This window comes from Nicotiana attenuata, unplaced genomic scaffold, assembly GCF_001879085.1.
Source record: "Nicotiana attenuata strain UT unplaced genomic scaffold, NIATTr2, whole genome shotgun sequence".
Lineage (NCBI taxonomy): Eukaryota > Viridiplantae > Streptophyta > Magnoliopsida > Solanales > Solanaceae > Nicotiana > Nicotiana attenuata.
The window spans coordinates 13571-27972 of NW_017671402.1; the positions used below are offsets into that span (position 1 = coordinate 13571).

Consider the following 14402-nt stretch of genomic DNA (forward strand, 5'->3'; position numbering starts at 1 on the left):
ATGTATTTTCTTTGTTCAGACCCTATCTGTAGTATTCTTAGATAGTCCGTGAGATTGTGACACCAGTTCTGGGTGGATTGTTTCTATGGAATCGTATTTGTATTAAGTTAAAATTATTAGATTTCGTCTCCCGCATTTCTTTTATTATTATTATTCCGTTGTTGATCATATATAAATTTGTGAATGTCAAAGGTTAAGGAAAAAGGGTAATAAAATCTGTAACACTCGGCTTGCCTAGCTTTCACGAGTAGGCGCCATCACGACTCCTGAGGATAGGAAATCCGGGTCGTGACAAACACTAAAAACAATATCAAAACACCAAATCACCTTTTCGAGCCTAAGAACTTCTAAACTTCCAAATTTCGCAAGCGATGCTGAGACCTATCAAACCTCGTCCGAATGACCTGAATTTTGCACACACATCACAAATGACACTACGGACCTATTCCAACTTTCGAAATTCTATTCCGACCCCGATATCAAAATTTTCACTGCCGAACGAGAAACGCCAAATTTCCAATTTCGCCAATTCAAGCCTAATTCTACCACGGACCTCCAAATCACATTTCGGACGCGCTCCCAAGTCCAAAATCACCTACGGAGCTAACCAAATCATAAAAATCCAAATCCGAGATCGAATACTAAAAAGTCAAAACTTGGTCAAACCTTTCAAATTTAAAGCTTCAAGCTAGAATCATTCTTCCATATCTTTTCCGATTAACCTGAAAACCAAAACTGACGATTTACATAGTCATAATACATCATACGGGGTTAGTCATGCCCGAGAACTGGCGAGCGAAGCGCAAATGCTCAATCTCGGGGTGAGTACTACACGAGCTCGTAAGTAAAGACCGGTCGGGTCGTTACAAAAAGTCACTGTAATAAGTACAAATCATTGAAGGCACTATTGAATACTTATAAATACATCAACATACAATAAGAGAAATCAGTGTAGGCCCTATTGAATAAATATAAATACATTAACATACAATAAGAGAAACTCATTGTAAAAGGTAATAATCAATGTATGCGAACTCAAATACATATAAATACATTTACAATCACCTTTTCGTTCGGTATATCCGAGCTAGTTCCTGCATCGACCTCCTTTCCCTTACCACCTGAAGCATCATCCATAACTTTTTTTCTCTTTTCCGCATCAGGAAGTGTTGATTCTTTCGAAGATTTCTCAACTTGGGCTTCTTTCGATGTGTCATTGCGTATTTTTGTTCTCCTCTCTGCAACTGTATTTGCTGCTGAACTTGCAAATACATGTCCGCTTGAGTGATTTGCAAATCTAAAGAGGGTCCGTCGACATTGAGTGCTTTGGTGGGTATACCTCGGGTAACCCTCTTCTGGGATGTTGAATCAGCCATTAGAGAGGAAATGTCAAGTTTTCTGTTGAAAGCATAACAATGGTGATTATTTCTAAAAAATTGTAAAGAGAAACAGAAGAAACACAGTACCAGCAAAAATCTAACAACTTTAATACTTAGCAGAACTCTTTGGAGCAAAAAGTATTGAAAATTGAGAGAGACAATGGAGATGAATCAGTGGAGAATCGTGGATAGAGAGTGGGGAAGAGAATGGCGATGTGAGTGAGAGAAATTGGAGAGAGAGATCAGTTTACATCCTATACGGTAATTTTGTGAGAGAAAAAACAGAAAGGAGAGAGAAAAATAATACACAACATAGTTAATGGCTTAACGATAGGAAGTGACCATAAATAGATATTTTACTATAAAAATTAAAAAGTAGCAATAGAAGATAAGTTTTAAAAGGATATTTATTTATAATAAATAAGGTGTCAAACTTTGCTATAGGAGGTAAAATTTCCTTTATTATATACTCTGTTATCCTTCCTATTCTAACTGTAACATCTAACTAACTTTACTTGTAAGGTTGGGTTACAAATTTTTCAAATTCTTTCTCATTATTAGCAAGTACTAAAGTGAGATATAAGAAGTACCATTGTAAATAAAGGTGTATAAACTTCTCCCTGCATTCAAAAATAAATAATATTGCAGCTCACCCAATCGAGAGTATTGTTGCTTGATTTTTGATAAAATAATACCAAGGAGGAACAGAAACGTAAAAATAAAGAGAAATACATCTTCATCTACTCTTTCCTGCACCAAAAATATAGTAAATTTTTTAAATATCTATTCTTCACAATGGAGATATGGGCGACTTTGCCGTCAAAGTGTCTAATTGCTTTATTTAGTAACTGTACAATCCTAGACTATTCAATAAAATTTTGAACACTACCAGAAGGAGCAGCAAAACCTTATAAATGAACATTGTATAACGCAAATATAATATATATACAGTAGAATACAGGGCAGAAAGAAAAAAATGGATGAAACAAAATTCATGCAAATTAAAGGAGTAAATAATCGCCTAAAAGTGAAGTAGATTGTGCAGTTAAATATTGTATTAAAAAAGGTCAAAGTAATGAATAAGTTATCTCTAGCCATTGACAATATGATAAGAAATCATATCTTCACTGTCAACTAAGTGAATATAATGGTACTGGAAACAATTTATTATGCATAAAGCATATCAAATGAATAATTGTATAAAACATAGAACATATATTTTCAAACATATGATACAAATTTAGTTTATAATGGATATCTCAGCTTACTTTGAAAAAATCCATTGAGCTAAAGGGATAAAATGCACGATAAACTAAATCCTATCTTATCTTGGAGAGAGAGTTTGAATTCTAATATTGCAGTTCCTACAATGAACTCACATGGTGCAAGCAGTAGTTAAAATCATTAAACGCGCGCGCGCGCACACCCCGCGCGCGCACAAGAGGAATAAGGGGATTCCTGATTCTACCCTCGAGTGAGTTATAAACCACATACACGTTGGGCAAGTTCTTTTTCATAATGAAATAAAACTTACACTTAATCAATCATTTTGATTAAGGGACAACTACTGTTATAAAGGTTTTCAGAGATTTCCAATGTGCAAATGTAAACTCTTAGTATTTTTCTTGAACAAGCATGTTACCATACTCAAGGAGTTTCTCAGTAGTCATTTTTGGTTGCTCAAAAGTCGGGGGTTCATTATAAGAGCTCAGAAATTTGTCCCCAATTCCTGAAACTCATTTCGTCACCTCATCATCGTATACTCGTGCCCTTAACCCATTGAAGAAGTCTGTATCAAATTAAAAAGATACACATTAGTTATCATCAACAGCATTCTACATTACTGATGTAATTCGGTTAGGGAGACAAACTGAAAAAAGAAGTTATAATATTGAGTCAATTTTGTCAGCCAACACGGTATCTCCTTAAATATTAGGCGCAGATTGGAAAGTGAGAATAGCCCTAGCCCTAAGTAAATGAATAATTATTTAGTATGTTCGGTTGGGTTATCAACTTATTAAACAGAGGTTCAGCATCAAACATCAATTTTTAGATCAGCAGTTTATACATTTTTACTAATTAGCTCCAATTTTTAAGGTGTATCTGCAATTGCTTTCATTTTTTGAAACTAAAAGAAGTCTATACAGATGCCTGAAAATAAGGCTCTTCATTAGCTCTCAATCCAACCCAATCCTATCCAATCAATTAACATCGTCAGGACTAATCTGCTTCTACTGAGCCAAACCTCACATTTTCTCGAGAAGACTTATTTGTTGCTAGGGGACCTTCACCATAATCGTCCACTATACCTTTCAGGATATATTGGTGAAGTAAAACTCCGACACTTAAATATCCAGAAGGAACAAGAGCTATGAATTCAAGCCAATAAACCTCAATACTGCATCAGCTATATTTGCGGAGAATCATTCAATGTAAATAAATTAAAACAGTAGAACAATTGCTTACCCCAGGGTGGGATTTGAAGAAATGCAAGAGCCGAGAGTGGAAAACTTTCCTCAACATAACACTGCTACTGTTAGATTTCCACTTCTCACTGCTACCAATTTGCATTGGCATTTAAAGTTATATAAAGATCAAGCTTCATACCCAATAAGTGAGCTCATCATACTTGAGAATCATCTTTATCTCAATGGCTTAGGCAAAATAAACTTAAGCTGAGCTAAAATGGCAGTAAGAAAACCTCCTAGAAAAGTCAAAAGACAAAGAATTAGCAATCCTATCAATTGAGAGAACAACAACAACCCAGTAAAATCCCACTCAGTGGGGTCTGGGGAGGATAAAGTGTACGCAGACCTTACCCCTATCCCGGAGGGGTAGAGAGGCTGTTTCCGGGAGACCCTCGGCTCTGAGACAATAGATCTGTGACAACAAAACCCGAAAAAATAATATCAGCAACGTGAGAAACATCAAATAGATGGAAAAGCAGTACCACAAATATTATACAAAAGTCTGAAACACAACATAAATCGACTGCCCGACTACCCCTTAACCTACAACCCTTAACCTACAACCCTAATGCTCGATTGCCCCTTAACCTACAACTCTAATGCTCGACCTCCACGCCTTCCTAACCGGGGCATCTAGGCTTCGCCTCTGCACGTGTGCGAACCATCTAAGCCGCGCTTCCCGCATCTTGTCGTCTACCGGAGCCACGCTCACCCTCTCCCGAATATCTTCATTCCTAATTTTATCAATTGAGAGAACACTGTGAATATTAATGCTTGAACATATGTGATATTCATACTTATCAGTCAAACTTTCTACTTTGGCACTAATATTAGTGGAAGTTATTGCAGAACCCTGCAAATGCGGTAGCCGAATTGAAATTTAATATCACTTTAGATTGTTCTGGGGAAACAAAGGTGATGCACAAATCAAGTAAGAATTACTTGCCTCGAAAGCAAGAAAACTTTGATTAAATCATCTAGCAATTTATAGCATGAGCTTTGAAACTCTACAAGAAATTCTTTTTTTTTTCCTATACTCTCATAAACAAAAACACTAAAGAAGTGCATCTTCCACACTTGTAGACGTTGAAATCAAACACATTGGCTCCTATACTAATCAAAGGGCATGTGAGTATTTCCATTTTAAAGGACTAATGACATACGAACACACCACACCACGAAAATGTGCTATAACTACATCGCAATCTTCTTCACATAAGGAAGGAAACAAGTGTTCAATGTAGCCATTATTTACCTGGTAAAAAAATAACAATATTCAGCAAGAAAACCATTATAGAGCATGGTACAGTTCGCCTACCATTGTTGAGGAAAAAGTATATATGTTTAACAACGATATTAACACAAAAATGGATTTGTGTCGAGGTCTCCATCATTACATGAAGGGAATTGATGAGATACATCAAAATGATGTAGGTTTCCCCCATCATCACGACTCATTTTCCCTTCTTAGCCATCTAACATTCGACTTAGCAGATGATGCGTCCACTCATAAGGGGAAATAACAATTCAAGCCAAACACCTAAAAGGATGAGCACCAATCACCCAAAAAAACTTACCCCAGTTTATAAATTTCTATTTGTGAACTAGAAATGCCAACTTAGAATTCAGCAAAAGCAATCACATAAACATATATACAGATAGTGACAATCATATATGAAGGGTAAGGAATACCGAAAAGTACCTAATAGCATCGCCATTATATTTCCTGCAATTGTATTAAGAGGCTCATGTCTGCCACCTCGAGAGCCATTCAAACTCAATTTTCTCAGCCAAAGATCCACATCTGAAGGAACTCCTAGAATCTTTGTTCTTGTGAACTAATTGACCAAAAGCATCTTAAGTACATTAAGATCTAAGGTGGAATTAATAATACACACTTCCGTTTGATGGAAAAACATCATAGATCACAATATACAGTCCCAAAGTAACTAAAACTGTTAAAAAAGCAAAAGTTTCCAATAATTCTCTCAACACTCAAGATTACAGTAATGTTTACTCAAGAGCAGAACTGAAAGAACCCAACAGAAGCAACAACTTCAAAGAACCTCAAAAATCAACCAAAAAAGAAAGACCCAAAAAGCAAAAGGTTCAAATTTTGAAGAAATAGACAAATCAAATTGTTCACAAAACCGACAGCAAAAGCTGATTCTGTAAAGGTAAACCAGAGGCATCAGGCATGTTAAAAAAAATAAAAATAGATCAGTTGTAGTTTCTTTCGGGCACTTTTGCAAACACTTCTTACGCAAACCCAAGTTCAAAACATGAGAAGCAAACATTGTTCAGATTAAAAATCAACTGAATCTTAAATCTAAATAACGGTGGTAATCATACCTCCTGGAAGAGAAAGACGGAGCAAAAAAGAGAAGGAACTTCAGAAATCATCCAAAAAATGCACAAAGAAAACAGAAGAAGCCGAGAATAATTTCACAGAGGAAATCCATGAGCAATCCAAAATTTGCAAGGTAACAAGTGTCAGGTTTCCAAATAGTATAGTTACTTCATTGATTACTAAACCACTCTTTTGGGTGCATCTTTCTTTGCTTACTTTTGAAGAGGTGACTAATTATTTATGTAACATGTTTCGGACTGGCAGTAGGTCAAGCTTTCAACTTAAAAGAAGAAAATATCTTCAGAAGAATAATTAGTTGAAGTCTGTTGGCATATCAAGATAGAAAGTAACTGGCGTCTCTTTGGTTTTCCTATGAGCATACTCTGCTCGCTAGAAAACAACAAAGCTTGAAGCACGCAATATTTCAATTGTACTTCAGATCATGGATTTATATATTTTAGTACATGCTAGGTTGACTGATTAAATTCATCAAGGATTTCTTAGAACTTTAACAATTTTAAGTTATATAATGAGCTAATAAATAATTCATGATTCTATAAATTGGGGATATAGATTCTTTTTAGGGGATTGAAAATGTTGTTGAGATAATCCTACTAATTGACTAATCTACCTTTTGAGTATTTTGAAGTGGATAAGATGATCAAGAAGTACACGTTTGAGTGATGTTCCATCTTGACTAATTGGATTCATACAGTTAGGGAAAAAAATCAAGTCTATTAGGACAGAGAAAGAGTTTTGTTTAGGTTTGTTAGCGGTCTATGTTATGTTAACATTGTTGTTTTGCATAGTTTTGTGTTATTGTTCTTTCACTTATTCGTAGTTGTTATTTTCTTTTTCGTTTCTTTTCTGATATTATTGTCTCTCCTGTTGAGCCGAGAGTCTCCCGGAAACAGTCTCTCTACCCTCTTCGGAGTAGGGTAAGGTCTGCGTACGCTCTACTCTCCCCAGACCCCACTAGTGGGATTTTACTGAGTATGTTGTTGTTGTTAGGACAGAAAAAGTACCTATATGACTTACAACTTCTATAATTATGCTTCAATTAGGAATATCACATAGTACCTCCTGTTGGGGAGTAATAAATTCCCTTTACGCACAACTATTTGGAGAAAACAATTTTAAGAAAAAGATTAGATAAGTAGGCAACATTTTCACTGTCTAATAAATCAAAAGTATTAGATCTCTCCAATTATAGTTACATGATCTATCCTATTTAAAGAACCCTTATCAAATATTTGTGCCAAACTTAGTCAAATGTAGTAATTTTACAATCAGTAATGTTGAATAATAGAGACTTGCAAAGCTAAGTTGCTCCGACATGGCAGTTTAGGTGCTGCACCCGTGTCGACACGACACTAGTATGGGTGTGGGTATGGGATCCGTACCGGATCTGATCAAACAATTTTGGGTACTTTGACCACGACGGACGGAAAAATTCGGGACGAGACACAATTTGATTCCCGAAATCAGAACCAAAAATAGGATAAATTTGAAGAAAATAGCATAACTTGTCTAGAAAATCAATCATTTACTTATCTACAACTTGAGAATAATTTACAAGCTATACGTAAGTATTCCACAAAATTTCTCACAATACTTTTATATTTTTGAATTATTATTAGCCATAGAATTTGCATCTTGAAGGATCTGACCGCCAGATCCGCACCCGTGTCAGATACCAGCACCCGTGTCCGAGGAACTTAGCTGCAAAGCCATATTATATAAGCCTTCCTATCCTAAATATAAGTAACTTATTTCTTTTGCAATGACCCACTATACGACGAAGATTAATCCCATAGCAAACCCAGCAAGCCCTAAATAAGACAAAATTAATTTGCCAATCCCCTTTTTCTGCTGTGGTGCACAGAGAGAAATCAGATCCCTTCAACACTTCGGCCACCCCCTTTAACTTCAGCAGCCATCTCCGATTATCTGCCAAACAGTTTCTTCCCCTTTCCGCCCCCCCCCCCCCCCACCCCCACCCTTCTAATTTCCTAAGCCCTAATCCAAATCAGTCGATTTTCGGTGCATCTATGTCAGCTTTAACCAACGACAACTCACTTTCACATATGTGTACTAACAACTAATTGTTATATCAGTTAAGAAGCTTAAATAGAAGCCTGAAGTTTATCAAGATGAAACAAAAACCATCCAACTGTAACTAAAAGAACCTAAAATAGGCAAACAAATAGAAAATTTCAGCAAAACTAAGTCTCACCTTCAAGGGAACAACAGGAGGAAGAAATCAACCACCAAGCAGCTGTAAAGAGAATATCAAACAGGGTAAAATCTAGTACACTGTACTGAGAAAAGGTGCATTGCCTGCCACGTTTTACAATGACCAACCCACGCCGTTATTTCAAGATAACACTAGTAGTCGTACCCATTTCATTGGAAATCATATAGACACAATTCATATTTGATATAGCTATTTGTGCAAGTATTTTATGGTTAAGAAGTAGCTCTCTCTTGTATAGATCCACAAATAACCAAATGCGTGGTTAATATTAAAAAGATATTAATTAAATTAAATTATGATGGGGCTTGTTTGATCCTATTACATGGTATTATTTTAATAAATTTTAATTTTCATCTTGTTTGTCAATACGATATAACCAATAATGAAATTTCTATTAACTCAAAGATATTTATACGTCGAATAATTTTTTGTTCTATATTTTTCTTTATTATTAGCCAATGTTTAGTATTATTACATTGTTAATAGAAATTTTTATTAGTATACTACTTTGTTTACTATTTTTGTCTGCTCGCTTTCTTTTTGTAATATATGAGAAGATATATAATTTATTACTGTTGAAATATTTTTTATTTTAAATTTTATTCTGTTGTCCTTGGTAATATTATCTAAATTTAAAATCTCTATTAAATTAAAGGGACTTATACAGGCAGCGCAGCGAATAACTTTTTTGTTATGTATTTTTCTTTAATATATCATCCAATATTTAGTATTATTACATTGTTAATAGAAAACTGTATTAGCATATTACCTTATTTAATATTTTACTCTGCTACTTTGTATTTGTAATATAATAAAAAATATATATTTTATTACTCTTGAGATAATTTTTATTTTAAATTTTATTCTATTGTTCTCAAATATATTGTCTGAATTTTAATGAACAAATTCTCGCTTAAATTAAAGGGACTTATGTATTCATCGAATAACTTTTTGTTATGTATTTATCTTTATTATATCACCCTTGTCTAAATAGTTAATTTCGTTGTATATTTTTTTATCATTTTTTTTGTAAATAATTTTTGAATCTCCAAATTTGTTGGCGCTTTGTCCTAAAATATGTCACTTTGTTAATTTTTTGATGTACATTTGAAATTATCACAATGCTTTGCTTCTCCTATTCTATATAAATAGAATAGATATTGTCTGAATTTTAATGAATAGAATCTCTATTAAATTAAAGGGACATATATAGTCATCAAATAACTTCTTTGTTATGTATTTTTGTTTATTATATTATCCAATGTTTAGTATAATTACATTGTTAACAGAAATTATTTGTTTAAAAATTTTGTCTGCTAATATTTTTGTAATATAATAGAAGATATATTTTTTATTACTCTTGATAATATATTTTTTAAAATTTTGTTATATTTTTCTCAATAATATTGTTTGTATTCTAATGAATAAATACAATTTTTATTTCAAAAAAAATGAAAATAATTTTGAAAAATGAAATAAAGAAATTAACTAACCTAAATCAACCCTGACCCATGTTTGAGTAGTTAATTTAGGTAATTAATTTCTTTGTTAATTTTCAATAAATAATTTTTTTGTTATTAAATAATTATGCCATGTGTCTTTTTTCTAGGCTACACTTGGACTAATGTGGTGCCTTTTTCTTTGACTTTTAATAAGATATAGACAGATTATTAGCATATTACTTATTTAATATTTTTGTCTGCTAATTATTTTTGTAATATAATAGAAGATATATATTTTATTACTATTGGAAAAAAATTATTTTAAATTTTATTATATTTTTCTCAATATTATTGTTTGAATTTTAATGAATAAATACACTTTTTATTTCAAAAAAGAAAAACGAAAATGATTTTAAAAATGAAATAAAAAGATTACTAACCTAAACAAACCCTCATCCATGTTTGAGTAGTACATTTAGGTAATTAATTTCTTTGTTAATTTACAATAGATAATTTCTTTGTTATTAACCAATTATGCCATGTTGGCTTTTTTCTGGGCTACCACTTGGATTAATGTGGTGCCTTTTTCTTTGGCTTTTAATAATATATAGATATAGATATGGATTTGAATTAGAAATTTTTTATTTTATTTTTTGTTTTGATTTTTATTATAAAATAATTTTAAAGTTCCAACTGTGTTGGAGCTTTATCCTAAAAATCTACACCTTTTGTCTTATGATTATACCACTTGGCATCATTTAATTATTTACTTCTCTTTATACACACACTCACACACACTACAATATTTGAAAGAAACTATTCCACAATTTGAATCAAAAGTTTTTTTATTTCTTTATTTTTGTTTTTTCATTTTAAAATAATTTTAAAACTCCAACTTACAACTACTACCCAATTTGAATTGGTAATTTTTTATTTTTTTTATTTTATTTTTATTTTGAAATTATTTTAAAACTCCAATTTGAAACTACTCCCCGATTTGAATGTGTAGTTTTTCTACTCTTTTTTCGGTTTTTTATTATAGCTACTTTTTTTTTTTTTGCTTTTAAAAAAAATTATTTTAGAACTCCAACTTGAAACACTCCCACCCAATTTGAATGGGTAGTTATTTTTTATATATTTATATTTTCATTTTTTTATTATAGTTAATTATAAGATATCTATATTTATTAATTCAAATGCTCTCGGCGCATGTTAGTTAAACATACGCCGCCTATGTAGCCTTGGCTAAAGGGAGAGGCAGAGGACGAGGTCGACCTCGAAATACTCGTTAACTACTCTTGTAAGCTCGATGGTAACTTGAAATCAGCCATTGATGGAGAAAGAAGCACCAGAAGCAACTCCACCTTCATCTACTCAAACTGCAGATCCAGCTAAGGGAGGTGTTGCATGTGAATCTGGTTCTACTTCGAGCCATCCTAACATCTCTAAGAGACTAGATCTAACTTCTCCAGTGTATATTGGTCATGTAGCAGCTACTTCGACAGTTCCAGTCAATGAAACAGTAAATGCGATCAATCCAGCTCAAAGTCAAGTAAACTCCCTAGGCTCGTCGGAGAAATCAACAGAGGCAGAGGTGGTGATAGCAAGTGAAACTGCACCTAAAGCTCCATGGACAACCTTGTTCCAGAAGAATCGATTTGCTACGAATGGTATGTCACTATCCTATATTCCACCGCAAATTGTTGATGGTCAGCCTATGGTTCAGTTAGACAAATCAGAGGTAGAAGAGAAAGAGAACAAATAGAGGTGTGCGTTGATTCCATATATTTTAGGTGATGGACCAGGGTATAATGCGATGAAGAGGTACATTAATTTACACTGGTCACATGTTGCTGAGCCTGATCTAGTTTACGACGATGAAAACTATTACATAACTAGATTCGCACTATTGAAGATGCTCGTGAAATAGTGTGTGTGTTGGTCCTTATTCAATAGCCAATAAGCCTATTATTCTAAAACCATGGACCCCTGACTTTGATTTCACTGAAGAGTTTCCTACTGTTATTCCATTGTGGGTCAAATTTCCTAAGTTGCCTATGTCTTGTTGGGGAGTTGGCTCACTCAGCAGAATTGCTAGTGTAATTGGAAAACCTATATTTGCTGATGAGTGCACTACTAAGCAGACTCGGGTACCTTTGCTCAAATGCTTATTGAGGTTAATATTACAACAGAGCTGCCAACTGAAATTGTGGTTATGGACCCAACTAGAAAAAAAAATTTACAAGTTGTTACCTGCCTATTGTGACAAATGCTTGGTTGTGGGACATAAGTGTTCAAATCAAACAAGACCTATGATGCAGCAGCCAATCCAGCCTAAGAAAGTAAGGAGTAACAAGGTGATCATACGGGAATGGAGAACTAAAGGTCCTATACCTAATGCATCTGAGCCACTGAATATAACCTCATTTGAGACTCACCAACAAGGTCTCACCAATTTGGAAGCTGAAGATCACAGAAGAGCAACAAAGACACCTGAACCTAAGGAGAGTAATACTCAGCAAAACTTGGTACCTGTAGCTGAGAAACAGGATGATAAAGGCAAAGCAGTGCAAAGCCCTGAACTTAATCTCATCAACTTTCCTCCTTTGTCTCCCATCCCAGTGAAAAATAGGTTTGAGGTAGTTTCTACAAGTAGACATGAAGTACACATTCCACCTGGTGATAGAGGTGGAAGTAGTAATCAACAATGATGAATTGGTTGTTCTGGAATATAAGATGTGTAAATAAAAGGTATAAACAGAATGAGGCTAGGGAGTATATTAGGAGAAATAAAATAAAGTTAGTAGGTCTTGTAGAAACTAAAGTGAATGAGGGGAATGCTCAAAGAATTTCAAAAGCTATTGTTCCTGGATGGAATGTACTAACAAATTATAAGGATGGTAGGAACGGAAGCATTGGGTTACTAAGGGATACTAGTCATCTCATGTTACTGGTATTAAAGATGATGCTCAAATGATACATAGTCAGGTGAAAAGTAGGAGGGGAGATATAGATTGCTTACTTACTGTAGTGCATGGTTACAATGGGATAGAACAAATAAGAGCTCTATGGTATAACCTACAACTACTATCAATAAGTATAACAGTTCCATGGCTAATAGCAGGAGCTTTCAATGCAGTACTATATTCAAATGACAGACTATCTTGTAACCCAGTAAACTACTCATAAATTCAAGAATTTGTTGCTTGCCTTCAACAAACAACATTGACAAAACTACCTTGGAAGGGTGACTATTATACATGGATTAATAAACAGCCTGGTGTAGATTGGGTCAGCAGTAGACTGGACAGAGTCTTTGGTAACTATGAATGGATGATGTCTTGGGGCCATAAGGAAACAAACTATGGTTTGCCTCAAATATCAGACCATGCTCCTATGCTTTTAACACTGCCATCTTCAACATGGACTGGTAGAGTGCCTTTCAGATTTTTCAACATATGGGCAGCACATGAAGATTTCTCTCAAATGGTGGCAAGCATATGGAATCCTTGCAATACTCATGGAACTTTAAAATCAGTATGGACAAAATTGAAAGACCTGAAACCTGCTCCGAAAGCTTTAAACCCTAGGGAATTCAGGGGCATCACTCAGAGAATTGAGAAGGCTAGAATAGAGCTGAGGACCATTCAAGAACAGATTTCATTGACTTGTACTAATGCTTTGTTAGATATGGAGAAGGAAACACTACTCAATCTTGAGAAGTGGTCCTTAATTGAAAAGAGTGTCCTACAATAGAAAGCTAGAGCAAGATGGATACAGCTTGGAGATTCCAACTCTAAATACTTCACAGCAGCAATGAAGGATAGAACTCAAAGGAAGCAGATTACAGAAATCACAATATTACTAGGAGACAAGTTGATTGACCCTAAAGCCATCAAAAGAGAGACCATGGATTTCTACAAAAGTTTAATGGGATCAGCTGCCAATTCTTTACTAGCCATAAACATATCATACATGAAGAATGGTCCTACACCGTCTCATCAGCAAATGGTGGATTTGTGTGCAGAGGTAACTGACCAAGAGATTGTTGAGAGTCCTAAAGCAATTGGTGATGATAAAGCTCCAGATATTGATGGTTTTAATGCAGTTTTCTTCAAAAAAGCATGGGGTATTATCAACATTCAGATTACAGAGGCTATAAAGGAGTTTTTCTCAACTGGAAAGATTTATAAGGAAATAAATTGTACCACTGTCACATTAGTTCCTAAAGTGACTAAGCCTGCCACAATCAAAGAGTATAGACCAATAGCTTGTTGCTCAATCATATACAAGATGATCTCTAAGATCTTGGCTTCTAGATAGCAAAAAGTCATTCCATTCATAATTTGTGAAGCTCAAGCATGTTTCATTCCTGGTAGAAAGATTGCTCACAATGTCATCCTAGCTCATGAACTAGTTAAATCCTATACTAGAGCTCAGATATACCCTAGGTGTATGATAAATATTGACCTTCAAAAAGCATATGATTCAGTGGAGTGGATCTTT

General features: G+C 34.2%; 1 long non-coding RNA gene across 2 annotated transcripts; it reads right to left on the reverse strand.

The window, feature by feature from the left end:
* Positions 1 to 2518: 2518 nt before the first annotated feature.
* Positions 2519 to 8678, reverse strand: LOC109208073. 2 transcript variants are annotated; one of them, XR_002065102.1, is made up of 4 exons: positions 8434 to 8678; positions 4194 to 4259; positions 3846 to 4083; positions 2519 to 3168 (listed from the first exon to the last, which is right to left on the reverse strand). It is a non-coding gene; the product is annotated as an uncharacterized LOC109208073 (long non-coding RNA). The 2 variants fall into 2 exon arrangements; XR_002065101.1 differs by having other exon boundaries at positions 4199 to 4259; positions 8434 to 8676.
* Positions 8679 to 14402: the final 5724 nt, after the last annotated feature.